The sequence below is a fragment of the Tiliqua scincoides genome, chromosome 6, assembly GCF_035046505.1.
Source record: "Tiliqua scincoides isolate rTilSci1 chromosome 6, rTilSci1.hap2, whole genome shotgun sequence".
Lineage (NCBI taxonomy): Eukaryota > Metazoa > Chordata > Lepidosauria > Squamata > Scincidae > Tiliqua > Tiliqua scincoides.
The window spans coordinates 86827113-86850164 of record NC_089826.1 but is presented as its reverse complement, the minus strand read 5'-3'; the positions used below and the strand labels follow the sequence as shown (position 1 = coordinate 86850164).

Below are 23052 nucleotides of genomic sequence, written 5' to 3'. Positions count from 1 at the left end.
TGTATTGTAGCCATGCAGGATGTTATTAGTAGATGAACGATACCATTTTAGAAGTTGAAATTTTTCTAGGGAAAATAAGAGTGGAAAATTTCCTACCACTACTCTTCTTGCCTCTACTCTTCCACTACTTGCCTTCTACTCTTCCACTACTCTTCTTCAAAGAATGTTGGCCTCTGCACCTCCCTAGGATTTACTGGTCTGGTTTTGCCCTCACCTATCGAGGGCAGGGTAGTCTACTGCGTTTCTGCACCAAAAACAAATTGACTTGCTCAAATTGTTGCTGATCCAGAGGCAGCAGAATTATCCATCCTCAAAAGGAGGATTTCATTTCATCTTTTACCTGAGTTAGGTAAAAGGTTAGTTCCAAATGGACCTGAGTTAGGTCCATGTCATCTTTTACCTGAGTTAGTGGCATAGCTAGAGGGGGTGCAAAGCACTAAGTTTTGCAGGGAGCCCCACCACAGCATGCAAGCATCCCCTTCCCCACCCCATCAGAGCCAGGCATTCCCCTCCGTCTTGCTCCCCCCACCTGGAATAGCTCCATGGGGAGGGGCCACTTGCATGCTGCAGTGAGGCTTCCTGCAAAGTTTAGTGCTTTGCACCCCCTCTCTGGGCTTGCTGCTCCTATGAAGGAAGCCAATCTAAATCAGAGACACAAATTAACAGAGGACAGACTCTTTCAATGATAGGTAATTCTTATTCTTCAATGCTCTACAACTAAACCATTTCAGGTATAAGAGCAAAGCTTTCCTCCAGTTTTAACTCAGAAAAAAGTACGCTTCAGCTGTTTGGAGTGTCTGGAAAACACTGCAATAAACAGATCAAATTTATCATACTCAAATATGCTTTTCAGTTCTAAACGGCTAATTGAAACTCTAGAACAGCAATTTTCAACCAGTGTTGAAAGATTTCCTCACTGGTCGCGGGTGCCATTCTGAAGGTCCCACAGGATCGATGTTTCATTATCTTAGAATTCACTATCTGCTTGTGTTTCCAGGAACCCAACCCTAGCGAATAACGAGAGCCGACTATATTAAATTCAGATTCCTTTGAAAACTAGGGTTTTGTTTTTGTTTGATTGTTTTTGGTGTCTTTTTTTAAGAGAGAGACTAAATACAGGTGGGCCCGTGTTATCCATAAGGGTTCCATTCCAGGAACCTCTTTGGATGCTAAAACTCAAGGTTGTTGAAATCTGCCGGTTTTGGGGACCCTCTAATACTCCAGAGGCGATGGAAGATGTACACCAGTCACCTCCAGAGGATGTTCTAACTCTAAGGCACAGCCTCCCCGGCCCTCCAAAGGCCTTTAAATGTCATTTCCAGTTTTTCTGAAAAACCAGAACTGACTTTCTAAGGCCTCCGTGGACTGCAACATGTCACGTGAGGTCAGGTGTGGAATTTGAGCCTCATGCTGGCGCTCAAAAAGTTTCAGATTTTGGACCGTTTTGGATTAAGGATGCTCGAACCTTACATAACAAATCGTCCATTAAGACCACCCCCAACAACAGCAACAAAAACTTCCTTTACTGCAGACCTTAGTTTGCTGACATCTCCACAGTCACAGAGGCTGGGTAACCGAAACAGCGGGCTGTCCCAGGACTTGCGTTCAACAAGTCTATGGTCTGGCCATGCGAACCCTCAGCTCCTCATTGCGCTCTGGTTTCTACACTTTTTTTTTCCTGCCTGGGGCAGCTACTATAAAAACCAGCCAAACAAAAGCAAACTGACAGGACCAAGATTTCATCTGCCACCCACACTTCAATTAAAAAACACAACAACAACAAGTGATCTTGTCATGGCACGAAGCACAGCCAACCTACAACTTCAGCTACTAGGGAATGCTGCAAGAACAGCACTGCCAACACCAGTCGACTTCTGGGTCAAAGACAGAGGTATTTTGCAGAGAAATAAGGAGATTTCTTCTCTACGACAAAGCACCATCTGCTTCCTTTCGGTATTTAAAATTACACTCTGGCCATTCTCTTTTCCCTTAACATCAAACACTCCTTATGGAAAGCTGAGAAATGAACTCTCTCTCTCTCAGGCACAGCAATTTCCCATTTCTTCTCACAGCACACTGACCTTTGTGGTCTTCTCCATGGTCTTCCCCCCTGGTCTTCACTCCCAGTTTCCGGGTGACTGCTCTGGGTTCTGTGGCTGTTTCTAGCACCAACTATCCGTAGTAACAACTTGTCTGTCCCTCTTCCTCTGCTGGCTTTAGCCTGGTGGAGGCTTTGCTGGTGGAGGAAGAGGGCCAGACAATTTGTTACTACAGACAGTTGCCTTAGAAAAAGAGATGCAGTACCTGGAAGAGTTTTTCACCGATTTTCAACTACTGTGCTGGAGTACACCTGAGGACCTTTCACGGCACAGTGGCTGAATATCAACACCACCCTACTCAAAAACCGTCTATTTCAGGAAGGAAAGGGGTGGATAAGGTACAGAAAAAGGCACCTCCTAACCAAGAATTTGGAATACCTTCCTTCTAAGGAAAGGTTGGTTTGGTTGCCTTTAGTTTAGAAAAAGCGCAACTCATATAAGCAGAATGGAGAGTGTCCAGGGGCAAGATGTAGTGACGGGCACTATTAAACTGCTTTCAAAAGGTTAGACTAATTTGTGGAAGACAGCAGGCTGATCTCATGCAGCTTTAACTCAGCATACAATTAGTCTACGTATCTTTCAACACTCTGTGCTAAGTTATGCACATGGCGCTTCCACGATCCAAGGAGACACACCTCCAAGCGACACTTGCCAGGGACAAACAGGAAAGGGCTGTCATGTTCATGAACAGCTTATGAGCTTACCCAACGCTAGGCGCCGATGACAGCAGAGTACTGGACACAACACGGCTTTGCTTGTATCCGTGGTTAATGGTCTTCTATCAGAAGGCTTCAAAACCTCTCAGTTCAGTGGCTCAGTAGTGTAGCAAAAGGAGGGGCGGGGCATGTACATTACCCTGGGGAGCATACCTTGAGGGAGTGCCAACCCACACTCCCCCAATGGCAGACCTGAGGTGAAAAACTGGTCTAAGGCCTCAGGAGGCCTTACAAAGCAGTGGCAAAGCTCCATAGAGACACACATGGTACCAGGCGGCACTTTGAGTCTGCCCTGGGGGGCAGCAGCAGCTCCTCCTGCCTGCCCCCCCAGTGATATGGCCCACAAAGCCTCCAGTCACTGGTTGTGGGATCAGCAGGCAGTAGGACCTTCCCACCGCCTCCGCAGCAGTCAGTCGCTTTGAGTTGCGCTGCTCACTTTTGAGGAAGCGGCCAGCATTGCTTCTAGGCACGCCATTGCCGCAAGGCTGGCTACAGCCTCCTGTTTGCCGCAGCCAGTCTCGGCGCAGTTGCCCTCGGAGCAATGCCAGCCACTTCAGAAGAAGCAGGCCGCGTTGCCCTGAGGCATGGGCACTGGGAATGAAGGCGACTGCTTCTTCCACAAAGGCGGCCACAATGTGCGCTCCAAGGCGACTGGCTGTGGAGGGATCCTGCCCACCACTCAAACAGTCACGCTCGGAGTGAAGCCAGTCACTCTGGAAGAAGCGGCTGGCCTTGCCCCAAACGTTCCAGAGGCGATTGTGGCGACATCACCGCAATTACTTCTGGGGCAGCCGGGCGGGGGACAGAATCTGGGAGTGTGACCGGGGGGCAGGGCAAGCCCCAGCTATGCCACTGTTAGAAAGGCACTTTCCAAAAGGCATCTAGCACCCACCCAGGGATGTTAAAATAGGGGTGTTAAGTGTGTCAATCAATCAATCAATCAACAGTATTTATATACCGCTTTTCAACTAAAAGTTCACAAAGCGGTTTACAGAGAAAAATCAAATAACTAAGTGTCATTCCCCCCTCCCCAATACCAGGTGCCTTGGCTACACCACTGTCTCCATTCAAAAAGCTGTCTGGAAGCTGCAATCCTATGTAGAAATCTCCAGAACATTGGGACGTGCTTCTTAGGGGTTGTGCTAGCAGGAACCCAATTGTTCCTTCACTTCTTCATAACCCCCTGCCCTTTCCCCCCTCAACCCCACTGGTGTCATACAGCCAGTCATACCTTCCAAATTTAGGGTTTATTATTACAAGGGTGGGTGCAGGTATTTCAAGAGTGCTAGGAAGGGAAAGAAGAGAAGTGTACTAGGATCAATAATAACAGAATAGAATAAATCCACATAATCCCTTAATGTCCATGTTCAGATGCAGCTGTGTAACACTATAATCCAAGATCTCAATGGCAGAGTGCATTTTTTTAAAGTGTGATTTAAGCAAGAGGAACATTTGCTGTTGCAGTGGAACTCTTTGCAGTGATGTATAGAAGCACCATAAGCAGAATCCAGAAATAATAATCCATTGGGGGGGCTTTATTATTATATTTTAAAATATTTGTACACTGCCTTTCTTAACCTGAAAAAAAAAAACTCAAGACGGCTCAGAACAATCTAAAAATCAGCAAACATGAAATAAACCAAATTCAAAACCACAACTTCAGTCCTGAAGGGAAAAAAGTAGAACAAGTATCATCAGCAGGAGAAATAAAAGCACAAAAACCCACAGAGCAGAATTAAATCAAAGATCCAGTGAAACAAAGAAAAGTCTTAAATCGCCCTTCAGAACCCCAGCACTGAAGGAAATGTAGGGTCTTTTCAGTAATGGCCCCTAGAACTCCCCCCCCCCTTGATTCACAAACTGCTCCCTCCCTAGAAACTTTCTGGTGAGACCTGAAGACATTTCTTTTTAGACAAGACTTCTGAGTTCTCAGCCTTTTTATTTATTTATTTAATTAATTAATTTTTCACATTTTTATACCGCCCTTCCTCCAAAGAGCTCAGGGAGGTGTACACAGCTGCTCCCCTCCTTGTCCTCACAACAACCCTGTGAGGGAGGTGAGACTGAGAGAAAGCGACCAGCCCAAGGTCACCCAGGAAGCTTCGTGGCCGAGGGGGGATTTGAACCTGGATCTTCCAGGTCTAAGTCCACCTCCCAAACCACTACACCACCCTGGTTCTCTTTTTAACATCTGGCTTTCACAGGCTTGGTGTTTATATAATATTGCTGTTGCTGCTTTTATATTTTCTTGTACTAACGTTTTCTTGCCATTTTAAGATGTTCTTATTGTGAAGGGTTTTAATGTGTGATTTGTGTTTTTAGCTGTGATTTTATGCTCTTTGTATTTTTTGAAATTGTCGTTTTAAGTCGCCTTGGGTCCCTTTGGGGAGAAAGGCGAGGTAGAAATACAGCAAATAAAATAAATAAAATAAGGTTTTAATCTCCAGTGGGAGAGAGTTCCACAAGCTGGGCATTTAATCTCCCACTAATCTCCAGTGGGAGAGAGTTCCACAAGCTGGGCATCACGTCGAAGAAGGCCCAGTAGTATTTCCTGTGCAGATACCTCCAACCAGATTAGTACCATTTCAGTACAACAGCACCTCCATCTAGTCTTGATTAAGTTTCCATTATCTCTCATCCAGACCAGAACTGCCTCCAGGCACTATTTCAATGTCTCCCTTGGGTCACATGATAGAAATGAAAGGTAGATCTCAATCTACAGACGGTGACGTATGCTGTAGCCCAAACCGTCCTGGTGACCTCATTCAGCAGTTTCATGTAGAAATGGAAAAGCATGGGGAGGGAGCCATGTGATGTCAAGGCCATGAGGCAGAGCCGCTTCCACTCCCCCCCAGTCTGAGCCTACCAAGGCTATCCAGAAAGTTATCCTGGCTGAGAGTATCGCAACCCACTCAGAACTCTCCAAAAATCAACAGGGCTGCATTCCCTCCCAGCACAGGTCAACAAGGAAAGTACCTGCCTCGTAAACAAAGCCTGAAACCAGGACTGGAATGGACTCAGAATGATCAGTGTCACCCAGCGCCACTTGGGAGTGGCCTACAATCCAATGGCAAGGAGGCTATGAGAAACTGAATCACTTCCCAGGGAAAGACACTTGCAGCAACATGAATGCAACAGACAGAGCTGGATTCCACCATGGGGGGAGGGCGGTGGAAGAGGGGCAGAGCACCATGCAGCTCTTCCATAGACAGCACAAGGAGCAGAGTCCTCTAGTTATTCACACCAGCCAAAAAATTTGACTTGGATGTTTTTGTTTAGGTCAGAGAACATCACCAGACCTGCCCTGGCCCGGTGCTTGAAAGTTTCCTTGGCTGGTCTGCCTTCTGGCCTCTCCACAGGTTACTGGCAATGAATCCCACTTTAACAGGCATCTTCAAGGCCCAGCTACAAGAGATACTGTCTTAAATACTTAAATACTAAGTATTTAAGACCTACTCTTAAATACTGTTGTTGTTGTTGTTACTGTCGGCTCAAAGCCCTGACAGCAATTCACATTCATAACAACATCTGAGGATGGCAGCAGTGGCGTAACGAGAGGGGGCGCAAAGCACTAAGGCTGCAATCCTAAACACACTTTCCTGAGAGTAAGCCCCATTGAACAAAATAGGGCTTACTTCTGAGTAGACCTGGTCAGGATTGTGCCCTAAGTTTTTCAGGGAGCCTCTGTGCAGCGTGCAAGCAGCCCCTCCACTTCGGAGCCTTTCCAGGCAATGGGAGCAAAACAGAGGCTAACATCTCCATTTTGCTCACATCGCCTGGAATGGCTCCGAAGGGGCCACTTGCACGCTGCAGTGAGGCTCCCTGCAAAACTTAGTGCTTCGCACTCCCTCTAGCTACGCCACTGGATGGCAGTCCTTCTTTTGAAGCCATGGGTGCGCATAAATCCCACCTTTCCAAAGGAGACTAATCAAGGTGTTCCTCACCCTCCTACCTTCCTATAGCCTGCACTCATTCACTCAGTCGACAGGACCCATTCTGGACAAGGTTCCTGTCCCTCTGAAAAGCAACAAGGGGAGAAACCACATCTGTGTATCTGGTCCTTGCAGTACTGCGTTGGGGAGGGAAGAAGTAATATTTGCCACCCCTTTCATAAAAGTTATTAAAAGCACAGGTGTCCCATCCAAAATAGGATGTCGCAATCCTCTTTTCCCCTATCACAATTTTTTTTCCACAACACACAGAGGAAGCCAATTACTCACCCACCTCAATCCAGAAGCCTTGCGTTAGGAAACTGGCAGAGGAAAATTACCTCTTACTCAGAGGTGTGTACACCAGAGCTATGTAAAATAGATAGAAAGGCTTGTTTTGCCTAGAACAGTGTTGGCAAACGTATAACATGTGTGCCAAAAGGTGACATGACACAACGCTTTGGGTGACACACCAGTTGTTCACCAATATCTGAAAACAACTCAGTTTGTTTTACTGCCAATTCATTTTTGTAATTATATGATGTTTCTTTACATAATACATAGCACCACACATGAATAGATTGTATTTTTAAAAATTGAATTTGTAAATAATTGCTTCCCTTTTGTATGAGATGCGGGTGTTTCAAATCCACGAATGCCAAGCTCATGGATAAGGAACTCCCACTGTACTCCCAGGTAAATGCATATATGATTTCAACCTCTGTCAATGACCAGCATCACTGTGTGGCCCTCAAGGTTCCATTCAGTGAGATACAGAACCAGTCCCAAGAAGTGCTACCAACTCACTTTCAGATCAAGGGTCCGGGTTCTGTACACTCAATGACTTCAATGCCCAGAACAAAGCAGAACGAAAATTGCCCGACTTGCATCCCAGCATCAAATCTATTGGTGCTGCTTCACAGTATCTTTCTAGTACTTTACTTGGCAGACTCTTCACACTTGCATTGGCGATACAATAACATTGGCCTCTGGCTAAGCCTCTTAATAAAGCGTCGATTCAAATGCCCTCTCTGTTTTGCTCCATTAACTGAAACTGGCAATGGCTGCCACGATAAGTCCCAAGTTTCTCATTGATTTAAATTGCTGTGTTGCCATATTAAATGAAGCAATGGGTGTCTAGCTAAGACTAGGGGCATAAATTAGAGGCTTAACAACCCAATCTTATTGTGGATTGGGCTGCTGGGCAGAGGCATTAACAACAGTGGAACTCAAGTCCAGGTATGTCTGTGCTAGGTACCCAAAGGGACGCTCCCAACCTCTTTGTCCACCCAGAAATGCTTTTGTTTCCTTCGTGCAAAGTCCTACGACTTCCCTTGCTCTGGAAGCAGAACTTTGTCTCTTTCCTTGGAGAAGCGACCTGGTTACTGGGCATTTTTCTTCATCTTGCCATTTGTGCAGGTGCCCATCCAGCTTTGTGTTTTGAGGGGCTCTTCCCCCCCCCCAGAGATGCACCCCCTTCATTTTGAAAGTGCTATCTTCCCTGCTGAAAGTCTCCATACTTTTTGCTTGGCAATGTTTTTCTGTGGTCAAGAAGCCACTTGCTGAACCCTCTTGCTTCGACAGCTGCCCTGCCCCTCAGATGAGCTGCTTTTCTAGCTCAAACTGTCATCTTTTGGCTGTATTTTTCTCCCCTGGAATTGTGCAGCCTTCCCCTGGCTGCTTAGGCAGACCATACTCAAAACAAGAGCAGCAGAATGGGATTGATAATCGCTCCCTCCCATCATCACAACAGTTCTTCCTCTCTTCTCCCCTCCACCAAGTATTTCTTTCACTTGCAACCATTGAAAGCTCTGTAACTAAACTCCTAGACAAAGTAACTGAAAATAAACGTGCCTTTTTCTTGTTCGTCTATGTCAGTGGCTCCCAAACATTTTAATGCTGGGATCACTTTTTCAAACAACAATCTGCTGGAACCCACTATAAGTGATGTCATTATGCACTGGTCAGCAGGAATAACCCTGCAAGGTGGGGGGAGTAAACGGGGACAGAGTCACCAATGACAGCACTCAGCAGATCAGGAAACTATATGCAAGATCTCTGTGCCACTCACAAACCAGCAACAGAAGCAAGTAAGACCTGACAGACACAGAACTCCCCTCCAGCAACACACACAAAGACACAAATACCCTGCAGGGCTACCTCGCCCCAGAGTGCCTTATGCCTTTAAAAGTCCTTGCCCTGTGCCGAAGCGGAATCAAGCTATGCCTTCTGCAGTGTTGCCCAGCCTCCACCGTACCTCTTGTAAGTAGAATGGGGGTCTTTCAGGGAGCGGGGAGGCAACGTGTGGAGTAGGGAGCTAAAACCTTTTCACAACCCACCCAAAATCAGCTCACAACCCACAGTTTGAGAACCATTGGTCTATGTTCTTTAATAAACTTTATCTTCTTTTGAAAAGCTCAGTCTCATGGTTACTTGTAGCCTAATTTTGAGGTTCTTTGTATCAATTACCCACGTCAACGATTTCAGAACTGCCAGACGCTGCTGAACTTGACGTCTCTCTCTAAAGCAGAGTCTCCAACCTTTCAATTCTAGGGCTCCTGAACCTTTAACAATTGCATAGAAGAGGGAATTTCAGCAGGTGCAGCTTGCCATTTGTGAGATGACAAGCTGCACCTGCTGAAATTCCCTCTTCTATGCAATTGCTAAAGGTCCAGGAGCCCTAGAGTCGAATGGTTGGACACCCCCGCTCTAGAAGTATTGCTAATGTCTCTAATCTGGTTCAATTTGAGTTACTGTGTGTTCGTTCATGCACACAGGACATATGTAGGAACACACATGTGCCTGTGAATGAGCAGTGTTGGCGACACCCCAGTCTTAGGAGGGACTGTAGCTCAGAGGAAGAGCATCTGCTTTGTATACAAAAGGTCCCAGACTCAATCTCTGGCATCTCTGAGAAAAAAAAACTCTGAACCCTCGGAGAGCTACTGCCAGCCAGAATCAAAAGTACTGAGCTAGATGGACCAATGATCTGGCTCCACATAAGACAGCTTTTTATATACCACCTTTGCAAGGACCCAGGGTTACATCTGTGCCGGGCCAACAGAAGACCAGCTCTCAGAGATGAGGGCTTCACTGTGAATTCGGAAACAAAATGCAAGCTGGCAGACATCAACTGATCTGAGGCTGCCAGGGATTGCAGCTGCTTCTCGATTTGCTGAATGCAGAAGAGAGCTAAACAAAAATGGAAGGAATAGAAAATCTACCCAAAACCAAGACAGACCGAGGCTACCTATGTTTCCACTCCGTGAAGTAGACATCAGTCCTACCTTCCATTAACAAATTAGGTATCCAACAAACAAAGCCTCTGTGGACAACTGTCAAAATGGATAGCAACCCAACTGCCACACTCCAGCCATATAAAAAGGACTCCAGGAAATCAAGGAAGCCGCCTCCTCGGAGTCCGAGAACTTATTCAAACGGCTGAGCCATTAATAATCCTCCTATAGATTCCCTGTATAACAAAACCAGCTTTTCTCCACTTTTGTTTTTTCCACTGTTCTCTATGTAGCCAGGAAGTTTTACGAAACCGAGGCTAAGGGGTCAGAAAAAAGCTTGCCTTGATATGTCTAATCCTTTCCTTGGACAGACAGTCTTGCTTGAGACCAAGAACTAACATTGGGCAAGAGTTTTGTTGACACGACCCATCTGATATTTCCAGACTAGCTTATACAGAACAGGAGCTTTTATTTTCTCTCTTTCCTTCTTCCCGAGAAGTCACTTGCTACTAATATGAGTCACAGCCGAGAGGTGAATTCTTTCAAACCGCACGCTCCGTGGTGAGTTGGCAGATAGCTGGGGCCTGTCAAGGGTTAAAGGTAATATTAAAAGAGCTTTTCCTGGTTCAGGCACAGAACAAAGATTGTCTTGTTTGATGAGACCATACTCTTTTTATTTTAAATATCACTATCTCGTCTTTCCAACAGTGTAGGCCTTCAAAGCAGTGTGCAAGTCAAGGCAAGCCTTCCATTGGCAAGAATGGCCAGTCCAACGAATCTGAGAAGCCTACAAGCAGGACACGGCATTATGGCCTTCCTCCTGCAGCTGAGAAATGTTAGCACTTCCCCTAGAAACCCTGAGACCAAGCTCAAACCCTGAACATTCGGGCGGTGGCGTAGCTATGGGGGCACAGTAAGCATAGCACATGCCAGAACATGCTGTATAAGCAGCCCTCTCACTTAACATCAGAGCCATGAATGGCTCCAGTGGCGAATGAGAGGAGATGCTTACACAGAGCATTCTGGCGCCTGAAATACTTACGGCGCCCCCCTATAGCTATACCACTGAATTCAGGATAAATCTTAAGACCTGGCAACTGTCCTGCTATGCGGTGTTGACTTGATAATAGAAGCAAGCCATTCTTGAAGGGTTTAGTTTGAATGGAAAGATACATTTCCCTAACCCAGCACTACCCATCCTTCAGGATTGGTCTGGCAATACCAAAAATCAGCTGTCTAAATGACTACTGAAAGCAATCCTAAAATTTTAACAGAGCCTCTGAGAAACTCCAACATTATGGTTTAATGGGGGGAAAAAATATCCAGGAATATCTTCAGTCTGAGTTGATAACCCAGCCCTACCAGACACTCTATATGTTGAGCACCCTCAGACAGAGCCATTGAGAAATGACCAAGTTACAGCAGTTTAAAAGGTTTCCCCTTTGGTGCAATTTTCTCCCATTTTCTACCTTCTTGTTCACCTACATCAGACCTTCAGAGGTGGTAATCCTTGTGCTTTTAAACACGTCCCCAAAAATCAACTTGGCCAGGCCATTTTGCTTAAAATCCAACATGCATTTTTCAAATTAGTCACTTTGTAAACATAAACATTCAACTTGTGGTTGTTTTGTTTTCATTGACACCATAATCTGCAGCAATGAGACAGATTTGCTCCATCCTTCACGACGGACTTTAAACACAGATGAAGGAAAAATGCTTGTCATCAATCAGTCTAATACTGTAGTAAGTACTCTTTGCTGCTCTGGTAACTTCTTCTGTACCTTTCAAAACACAAATGCTCTAACCTGCCTTGGATACAATGCAAGCTACAGCAGCCTGACTGTGCCAGCGCAGGTTAGGATTGCGCTCCGAGTTGTGTTTAGTGCACTGGAGGGAGCCACATAATTTGTAAAAATGCTTTGAGATAAACATAAGAACAGCCCCACTGGATCAGGCCACAGGCCCATTTGTCCAGCTTCCTGCATCTCACAGCGGCCCACCAAATGCCCCAGGGAGCACACCAGATAACAAGAGACCTCATCCTGGTGCCCTCCCTTGCATCCGACATAGCCCATTTCTAAAATCAGGAGGTTGCACATACACATCATGGTTTGTAACCCATAATGGATTTTTCCTCCAGAAACTTGTCCAATCCCCCTTTAAAGGCGTCCAGGCCAGATGCCGTCACCACATCCTGTGGCACGGAGTTCCACAGACCAACCACACGCTGAGTAAAGAAATATTTTCTTTTGTCTGCCTAACTCTCCCAACACTCAATTTTAGTGGATGTCCCCTGGTTCTGGTGTTATGTGAGAGTGTAAAGAGCATCTCTCTATCCACTCTGTCCTTCCCGCGCATAATTTAGTATGTCTCAATCATGTCCCCCCTCAGGCGCCTCTTTTCTAGGCTAAAAAACTTATATACAGCACATAAAAAGATTACGTTTAATTAGGATATGGAGTTTTATTAACTTGCCTTCCAGAAAGCTATCAAGTGAAGTAGAGACTGTTAATTTGGCTTCTTATGTCAACATAACCCAAGGGGGGGACTCATTTCTTCAGTCATAGAATTCCCTCCCCAAGGATGTTTACCTGGGACTGACTCCGATGTCATTTTGGCATCAGGTGAAGACCTGTCATTTTCCCAAGTCTTTTAACTGTTGAGGAAAATGCTCTTCATGCTGCTATTTTATTTTCTGGATTGTTTTATTTCTTGCTTTATTACCTTTATTATACACCCCGAAAATGTTTTATTGAGAAGCAGTGTATGAATACATTTTTAAAAAAATATCATATAGGGATTTGGGAGGTGGACTTAGACCTGGAAGGTCTAGGTTCAAATCCCTGCTCAACCATGAAGTGTCCTGGATGACCTTGGGAAAGGAATTAATTTTCAGCCCACCTACTTCACAAGGTTGTTGTGAGGACAAAAAGAGGGAAGCAACATTACCCTGTGCATTACCATGTATATTACCCTGAGCTCCTTGGAGGAAGGGAAGCATTAAAATGTGAAAATAAAATAAAAATTCATTTAAAATACAGCTATAACTGCCATCATCCTCAATCTCCTAACTACTGTATAGTGTTCCGAATGTTTCACATACATTTTTCTCTGTAATCTGTCCAGCATGGTAGCCCATGCTGTATTATTTCCATATTTCAGGGAGTGAGTGCAGCTGAGATAATAGCAGCCACCTAGTAAGTTCATGAATGAGTTGAGACTTGAACTGGGGAAGGACTGCCTAGCTCACAACTGCCTTTCTTGGCCACCATCCCATTCTTTCTATGGACACACACACTGCTAAGATAGCACATTTCCCTATCTTGCCACTTCTATATGTACGGAAGTGGCTTTTTTAAAAAAAACCCCCAAACCTGAAGTCCCAGCCCTGGGAAGGCTTCACTGCACAATTTTTTGGTACGTATAGCTTGGCCCTTAAGCAACAATAAAAACCATTTTCATCAGCTTCATCCAGATATCCAAAACACACTGGTTTTGCAACACTTTTGAAAAAAAATTCCAGAACATCTGTGAATTTCCAGAGGGAGGGAATTACAAAATCCAACTCAAAAACAGGTCACAAGAGAGACTAATTTCTGTTTGGTACAGGGGCAAAGACAGACAAAATACTTAAGCTGACTGGTTTCTCAACGCAGTTTCCATGTCCTTTGGTTCACAGTCAACTTTGCCATCCAAATAAGGCTACACTAACGTTTGCTCTTCACCACTCCAAGGCAGGAGAGTGGCAACTGGTAATATAACACAACCCAGGGTACATAACCCAATGTGTAACATAATACTCCAAGCTCAGATTGCAAAGAAGTCAAATTTCAACAAAGTGACCATGGTAGTACTTGCATGCCAAGTTGGATCTCAATATATATATATATTGTTTATCCGTAACAAATGAATCATGAGAAAACCCAGAAAAGCAAGTCGGTCACAAATCATGCTGAACTTCACATGTTGGGTTGATCCATTAACCACGGATCTTAGAGATGGAAAATCCAATAACAGCCTTGCACTCCAATAATTTTTATGCACAAACCACACACAAACGGGTTTGAACTTCCCAAATACAATGGGAAGTGCAAGAGGACTTCCCAATGTACTGTGTTCCAGAAGGTACAGTGGGCCCTCGGTATCCACAGGCAAACCATTTCAGGATACTTAAATCTGCAGCTGAAGGGGCCTCAGAACACCTAACTAGAAATGCTTTCCAGTCACATCCAGGAGGTGTTCTGAGTCCCTCCAGCAGCAGACTCGGTATCCACAGATCTTGAAATCCACATATGCCAAACCCATGGAGGAGGCCCACCGTATCTCTCACTCCATGATCCTTAATGGCTACTACATAATTTGCTCTGCCAGGCGACTTTGCCTCATGGTTGGACCATCTCTCCCATCAGCTAACAGAACTGCAAACTGACTGCTGTTATTTGTTCTACCAGTAAAACTGTTCTTTCAGGTCACTAAAAATCCGATTCCTCCAGACTCCAACCCTAATCCAGCAGGGTCTGGCTTGGCCCCATCCTGTATTTTTGAAATAAGAAGTGGGAAGCCATTTTACTAGAGCTGGGGTTTTTTTGGTGATAACAAAAAATTTTTTTTAAAAAAAATACCACTTTCTACACTTCTCATTTTTGTTAAAACAAAACAAAACACTCTAAAATCTGCAAGATCAGCAGAAAAATAAAACCATTCTCTAACAGCTCTACATGCATGTGGCTGCATCTGCTAACATTATAGCATCCATATCACCTACCTAGTACACTTTTAAAGTGATTATAGTTTATAAAAAAAATCCTGCTAACTGGGTAAGAGGCACATTTTCAAGTGGGTGCTCCTCTTTTTAGCAGGGGGAGAGTAACTGGCCCACCTCACCCCAGCACTGTCTGTTCTAGTGGCTGTCTGCTGGTATTCATTTGCATCTTTTTAGATTGTGAGCCCTTTTGGGACAGGGAGCCATTTAGTTATTTGATTTTTCTCTGTAAACCGCTTTGTGAACTTTTAGTTGAAAAGCGGTATATAAATACTGTTGTTAATAATAATAATAATAATAATAATAATAATAATAATAATAATAATAATAATAATAATAAATGAACCCTTGGAATTAAAAACACAACACCATTAACTTTGGAAAACACCAAAATCCATGAAAAATTACAACTGCTTTCACCCACCTCTACATTTCACAAATCTCAGGTGCTTCCACACCAACTTTTTCTACCTTTCATTCCTTCTTTTTTATGAATAATAATAATAATAATAATAATAATAATAAAACTTTATTTTTATCCTGCCCTTCTCCCATACAGGACCCAGGGCGGCTAACAACATAATAAAAAAAACAGATTTTAAAAACATTAATACATAGCAGATAAAAACATTTAAAAAACACATTACAGAGGCCATAAAAACAGTAGTCAGATTAAAAGACAGAATAAAAGAGCAAGTCACCGAGGAATCAAGCCTGTAAAAAACTAAAAGATGTATAAAAATGTTAAGGCCAGAAACATCCATAAGACATCAGTGTTTTCCACATTAGTGTTTTCTACATTTCCCTCAATTTTTTTAACTCAGTCTGTGCTGATTTCTTTGCAATGTAATGCAACTGCAGCTCCAGCCTGCCCACTGTTGACAGAAGGTGCTCTAGTCTAGTAAGACTTTAGAGGGCTCGTCCGCCTTTATATCAAATACTTCCTCTTGCAGGCTCAGTCTATTTTACTGCTTCCGTGGAGGGAGGCTAAGGGATTAGTGATTATTTGCCCCTTGTACACCCTGGCTGCAATTACCCCATGTCAGTTTCTGTTCCAAGGGAGGACAGGGTTTAATTACAGATTTCCTCATATCTTCCTTTCCCCTGGGGGCTGGAGATAAGAACAGGCCCTCAGTTTGGCTGTACTTGTCCTGAGAGGCAACTAAACAGCCACCGGGTAGGTGGGACTCATCAGCCTGGGAAGGCAGCTCATCTGAGAGAAGGAAAACTTTGATCCCAAACCTCCACTGCCTTGTGGCTACATCCAGTTACGGAAAAGGCTTCAGGAGTCAACCTCGAGGCAAAATCCGGAGCCAGAGTCCCTGAGGCAGTTCATGGCTGAACACAGTCACGTTCTGGCAACTCCTGCAATGCCGCTGGAACCAACCGTATTGGCCTCTGCCTTTCCACTGGACCATTTCAGCGACGTGGAGAGGGGGGATTTGCTGCATGGGAAACAGCCTATTCTCCGTACCTAGTTTACCCAGGCTTCGCGCACTGGAGAGGACACTCTGTTCCAGAACCACCATTCAGAGCGTGACACCATAGTCTTCCGAGACTGAAGGATGCCAACATAGCTTCCTTGTAAAAAAAATTTAAAAAGCAGATTACAGATTCAGCCTGCTTTACTGCTGTCAACATTTGACATCAGCAGGAACCTTTGCTGGCAAGTAGATGTTCTAAAAGACTTTTGGCCAGGGTGAAGGAAGTCGCCAGTTAACACAACCCTAAATTAAATGGGCGAAATTAAATGTGCGGAACTTCCATTTTAATTCTGCTTTCATCTGAAGGCCACCACAGTGTTAAAAGGCTCTAGTGTGGAGTCACCCAAAGGGGCCGTTTGTGAGGGCAACACATCAAAACGTTACAAATGAAACAAGCCCTTGGGTTTTCCCAAGTTGTTTTGCTTGGTTGAGTTGATGAACAGCTTTCGGAGACAGTTTCATTCATTTCTCTTGCCAAAATGATCCTTCCCCAATGAGAGGTCATTGCCAGGAAAGGTAGAGAAAAATCAAGCATACCTATCCAGCTATATTGAACAAATTCTATGTGCATTCTATGGAAGTATCCAAATTCCTTCAAAAAGTGCATTATTTTCTAGGAGGTGCTGCATTCTAGAACAATCAAAGCCAGCAAACAGGGGAGGCGGGGGAGAGGAATTGCATCGGTTTGCAGAGTTCCACACACAACCCATGATAACTGGACAACAAAGCACTTTAAGTGGAGGTCCTCTTAGGGTTTGCAGGTAAAGGCAGTTTTCCCTGCTCAGTGCATCTTTTCCAGGGGCTACTTGCTAGTCTACTTGCCAGGGGCTACTTGCTGAGCTGTCTGTGACAGATCAGGAGAGAGATCTTGGGGTGGTGGTGGACAGGTCGACCCAATGTGAAAGTGTCGTGAAAGAACATAAGAACAGCCCCACTGGATCAGGCCATAGGCTCATCTAGTCCAGCTTCCTGTATCTCACAGCAGCCCACCAAATGCCCCAGGGAGCACACCAGACAACAAGAGACCTCATCCTGGTGCCCTCCCTTGCATCTGGCATTCTGACATAACCCATTTCTAAAATCAGGAGGTTGTGCATACGTATCATGGCTTGTACCCCGTAATGGATTTTTCCTCCAGAAACTTGTCCAATCCCCTATTAAAGGCGCCCAGGCTAGACACCGTCACCACATCCTGTGGCAAGGAGTTCCACAGACCAACCACACGCCGAGTAAAGAAATATTTTCTTTTGTCTGTCCTAACCCGCCCAACGCTCAATTTTAGTGGATGTCCCCTGGTTCTGGTGTTATGTGAGAGTGTAAAGAGCATCTCCCTATCCACTCTGTCTACCTTCATTTTCTTCTACCAGCAGAGTGGAGGAAGCTTGTGGAGCATCCAGAAAAGGAGGAACATACCATTTGTACAAACAGTTGCCCTAGAATCAAAGATGCAGAACCCAGAAGAGTCTTTCAGCTACCTTCAGCTGCTGTGCTCCAAACTCCCGTTGCACATCTGTGGATCGTTCATGGCACACCAGTGTGCCATGGTACACCAGATGATCGTCAGTCCAAAATCTTGGCAGGCCTTGCTAAAACGATCCATGAGCTGCTGGAGATCTTTGGCAGAGTGGGTAGTGACAGCTGCATCGTCGGCAAAGAGGAAGTCACACAGACATTTCAGCTGGACTTTGGATTTTGCTCTCAGTCTGGAGAGGTTGAAGAGCTTTCCGTCTGATCTGGTCCGGAGATAGATGCCTTCTGTTGCGGTTCCAAAGGCATGCTTCAGCAGGACACAGGTCATGGTTCAGGATGTGGACTCACCTCCCTGCATTACAATCTCTGCGCATGAACTGGAGGTTGTCCATGACTTTGTGTACCTTGGCTCAACGATCTCTGACACTCTTTCTCTCGATACCGAGCTAAACAAACGCAAACTAAACAAATGCAAGGAAAGCGCCCTACAGGTAGACCACAGCTGCGATACAAGGACATCTGCAAGAGGGATCTGAAGGCCTTAGGAGTGGACCTCAACAGGTGGGAAACCCTGGCCTCTGAGCGGCCCGCTTGGAGGCAGGCTGTGCAGCATGGCCTTTCCCAGTTTGAAGAGACACTTTGCCAGCAGTCTGAGGCAAAGAAGGAAGGCCCATAGCCAGGGAGACAGACCAGGAACAGACTGCACTTGCTCCCGTTGTGGAAGGGATTGTCACTCCCGAATTGGCCTTTTCAGCCACACTAGACGATGTTCCAAAACCACCTTTCAGAGCGCGATACCATAGTCTCTCGAGACTGAAGGTTGCCAACAACAACACACCAGGTGAAAATCAAGATGTAGGCAATGGCCTCATGTAAAGGAGGGTGTCACAATGCACCAGGATTCCCTGATCAGGTCAGAAGCACACAAGAATGTGACCACGAGCTGCCTGGGCAAAGAGGAAGGCAAGATGCCAGGAGTCAATAGTAACTGGATCTCCAACAGTTGCAAGGAAAGTATCTGCTTCTTATTCTATTTATTTATTGGACTTTTATATGGTTTTTCTAAAAACCCAAAGCGATGTACAACAAAACAAATACATCAATATCAAAACATCAGAATAAAATATTAAGATAAAAACCATTAAAACAATAAAAACCAACAACAATGAAAGAGCAGATAAAATAACACAGCAGCATAAAAAGTGTATTCAAGGAAACAAAAAAATACGTTTTCTCTAATTTCAATTAAGAAGTACAAGCACTTCTAAGGAAAAAAATGGTCAATGCATGTTAGATTATGAATAGCATCACACTTTATGTGGCCATTAAACTATATTCCATATCTATGATGAACCTTATAAATGCAGGTATCATTTAGCAGAAAACTAAACATTAAAGGATTAGTCGACGATTATATCTACAACAGAGTGAACATTGCATATGGATGAATATTATCCTGGAAATTATTGTTAAACTAGCTGATAAATAAAATCCATTTTTGGATAAAGAAAGTATAGCCTTTTGAGTGAAGGCCCCCCCCCCCAAAATTGTATTAAATACCAAAAATCGGAGAAACATTGATATAAAAATAACTCTAGGGGTCATCCTATAGTTTTTCAGATCCTAGGAACCATCCTTCTCACAACAAAATTAACAGTCAGTCCAATTAACAGGCCAAGTCTCTTTAGATCTTAAGAAAAGACTCCTATTCTGAATGCAAAATAAGAAATGACTTTCTTTCTGGAATGGAAACTTGGAACCCACAAACAAAAAGAAAATACTATTTTTAGACAGCCAATCTTCTAACCCTACTTAAACATACGATCTTGGATTTCAGCCAATGTAGGATCTACTGAAATTGAACAGAACCCAAACAAGCTTAATTCTAAAGCAGCTGGTTTATTAACTGGAATATGGACCACAGCACAAGATGAATTAAAACGATCCACAGTTGTTTTAGTCACAGTTGTGCAAAAGGAACACATTATTTAGCTTGTTTGTGATTTTATATTCCTGGTAAACCATGGACTGCATACCCCTGAATCGCATAAGAAATACATAAAGATAATTTGTATTTACACAGTGGGAGAACACAGTATAGACATGAAAACTTCAAGGTTCTACCTAATCCCACAGAGTTGGCAGCTATCATAAACAATATATATGAATGAACTTTACTGAGTACACTTGCTTTCAAGTTGACAAATACCCAGTTGCTACTGACCACTCAGCCTTAAAATGCCACCCTCTTAAGGATGGAATCATTACCATAAAATGTTGGTATATATACATATATCCGAGTGACACAAGTTATGAACATGTGGAAATTGAAAGTTTGGGTTTGAAGCATCACAACTTGTCCTGGAGACAAAGGATAAATCAGTGAAATAAAAAGTGTGTGTGTGTGTGTGTGTGTGTGTGTGTGTGTGTGTGTGTGTGTGTGTGTGGATTTGCAAAATTTATATAGATGCCACTTAAAATGAGAAACTTCGCTATATGCCAGGGGTAGCCACACTTGCTTAATGTAAGAGCCACATGTAAGAGCTGCAGAGGTTCGAGCCCCACAGGAGAGATGTATGAGAGCAGCAATATTTAAGCATCTACATTCTCAAATATAGTTACTCACTGTGAACTTTAAACTTGTGTTTTAATCCAGTGGACTTTTAGTTCATACCCAGTAAATAAAATAATAATAATAATAATAATAATAATAATAATAATAATAATAATAATAATAATAAAGCTTGAAAAGTTCTTATTTACCTTTTATATTAATTGTGATGCTAAAAGAAGCTCGGACAACATGCTTGTGAGCTGCACCTTATATGTCAAAGGGCCACGCGTGGCTTACGAGCACGTTTTGGCTACCCCAGACCCCTGTTATATTTTATTTATTTATACACACATTTATATTCACTTTCTTTCCTTGAAGGGCATTCAAAGCGGATATATGCCATTGTTCTGCAGTCCAAGACATACCCTTTTCAGGGTGCTCATATGTGCCTTAGGGCCCAATCCTATCCAACTTTCTAGCACTGATGCAGCTGCAATGCAGTTCTGAGGTAAGGGAATGTTTGTCCCTTTACTTTGAGGAGGCCTGACTGCCCACCAGCACATGCCCTGTTGGCACGGCTGCATCCCTGCTGGAAAGCTGGATGGAACTGGGCCCTTAGGCTGCAAGCCTATTTCACAGTTACTCAGGAATAAGTCTTAATGAAATTAGTGGGACTTACTTTTGTGAGCAGAGATAGAATCAGGCAGGTAACATGAGCAGATACTAGCTATTTCATTCAATTCTGCCACATATGTTCAGAGCAAGATACCCCACAAGAGTAGAACAATTTAAACAGTAGAACAATGGAATAATTCAAATGTCTGGAAGACTTCACATTATCTCAGTTAATCTTTAAAACATTTCTATGGCCCATATTGAAAATAGGGAGCCTGAAACTACCAGAACAATGGCTTGTCTAAGAGTTGAAAGTTTCTTGTCAACGTGGCGAGATTTGAACCAGAGGATTTCCACCTCACACCCTCAGCCACTATACAACACCAGGTCCCACAGACATAAAAAGAATGCTATTTTCAGAAATTCCACATTTATATTGTATTTTCCAAGTATTCCATCTGCGTACATATTTCTGGTACATACTAAATCTTGACCTAAGCTACAACTATGCCCCTGGCACAACACAATTTATGCCCCTGGAAATTGATCGCAAAGCAAGGCTAGGACTCCAGAATCTGAACATGGATGTTGTGAGATCCTAAGTGTGTTATTCCTCAGAAGTAACTCCTACTACCAAGTTATATGGGACCGACTCCCTTATTAAGTCTGCAATCTCCCTTATAAATCTGCAATCCCAAATACACATAGCTGAGAGTAAGCCCCACTCAACTCAGTGGAGCTTTCTTTTTGAGTGGACATGTCTAGGATTATTCTGTAAATGTATTTTAGACTGCAGCCCACTCCTAGACACATTTCCTTAGAGACAAGTATTACCAAACTCAGGTAAGTGTGCACAGGGTTGAAACTTCAGTAGTAGCACACATCATTCAGTTGCAAAAAAAGAACACACATGTTTGAACACACGTGTACCGAGGTGCATATCTGGTTGCAAGGAAGGAGCTCACCCAAGCAGGATTCCCATTTTATCATTTTCTGACCTCCTTGGCCACAATACATCCATTTAGTTCTATTCAACTTTGCAAGGAACTGGGAATAAAGTTTAGTAAAGCAGACAGAAGTGCAATTTTACAACTACAAAAGCAAGGCAGACTCTTCTCTGGTCATTCTTCATTTCAGACATCCAATGACTAAATTAATGACACAGCAAATACATGCAGTTCTGGTACCAAGCTGTTTGACTTTTCAAAAATAATTCCCCCCCCCCATGTAATTTACCTGTCAAACTGGAGGACACTCAGAGCCCAATCCTATCCAACTTTCCAGCTCCAGTGTAGCCACAATGCAGCCCCATGGTAAGGGAACACACGTTCCCATACCTTAAGGAGGCCCCAGTGACTACCCCTCCACTACAGGATGCAGCGCACACCCCACTGGCACAACTGCATTGGAAATTTGGATAGGATTGGGCTCTTACTCTCTTTTGTAGTGATCACAACAAATAACTGATTGGCTTGTTTACTGTCACAACACCACCCAGACTGGTCAAAATTATCCAGGCTTATAATACTGGGAAAGACTCTGAAATTTAGGAAGGAACAATCCTGACTCTTCCTCTCTACATGGAAGTAAGTTCTATTATGTTCAGTGGGGGGGGGGGGCATCCTCCCAGGAAAGTGCATACAGGATCACAGCCCAAGTCTCACTGAACTGAATGGAACTGACCTCAAGTGAACATGGACAGGATCAAACTATACATTGTGCGGGTGAAGTGTACATTTGCAGCCCACTTCCATGGGGGCTTACTTAGAAGTAAGGCTACACATCAGTGGGAATGAATGAGTCCCATTAATCAACGTTGCATACATGCAACAGGGGCAGTGTACACTTGTGGGCCGGGCAAAGATGGGTTAACTGGGGGGGGGCCTTGTTTCCCAAGTTCAGGAATCACGAACAGGCTTGGGCTGCACACACACCGACCTCCCCCCCCGCCCCGGAGCTGCACCACCAAGCCAGAACTTGGAGAGTTGGAACCTTCTTGCAAACAGCTAGTAAACAGCTAACTCTAGTAAAAGCTGCTAGTAAACAGCTGCTTCTAGTCAGATCTCTGCTGGGAAGGAGGGCATGCTTTTGTAAGTTTCAAGCTCCATTTCCAATTCAGGGGGGAAACTTCCTTCTCTTCCCCCCCCCCCGCTCAGAAACTTCACCCTGACTCCAGCCCTCCCTGGT

At 44.1% G+C, this 23052-nt stretch overlaps 1 protein-coding gene across 2 annotated transcripts in view; it reads right to left on the bottom strand.

The window, feature by feature from the left end:
* The window catches only part of ETV6 (ETS variant transcription factor 6), a 144010-nt gene that overhangs the window by 120301 nt on the left and 657 nt on the right, over window positions 1-23052 (bottom strand). The window lies entirely within an intron of this gene.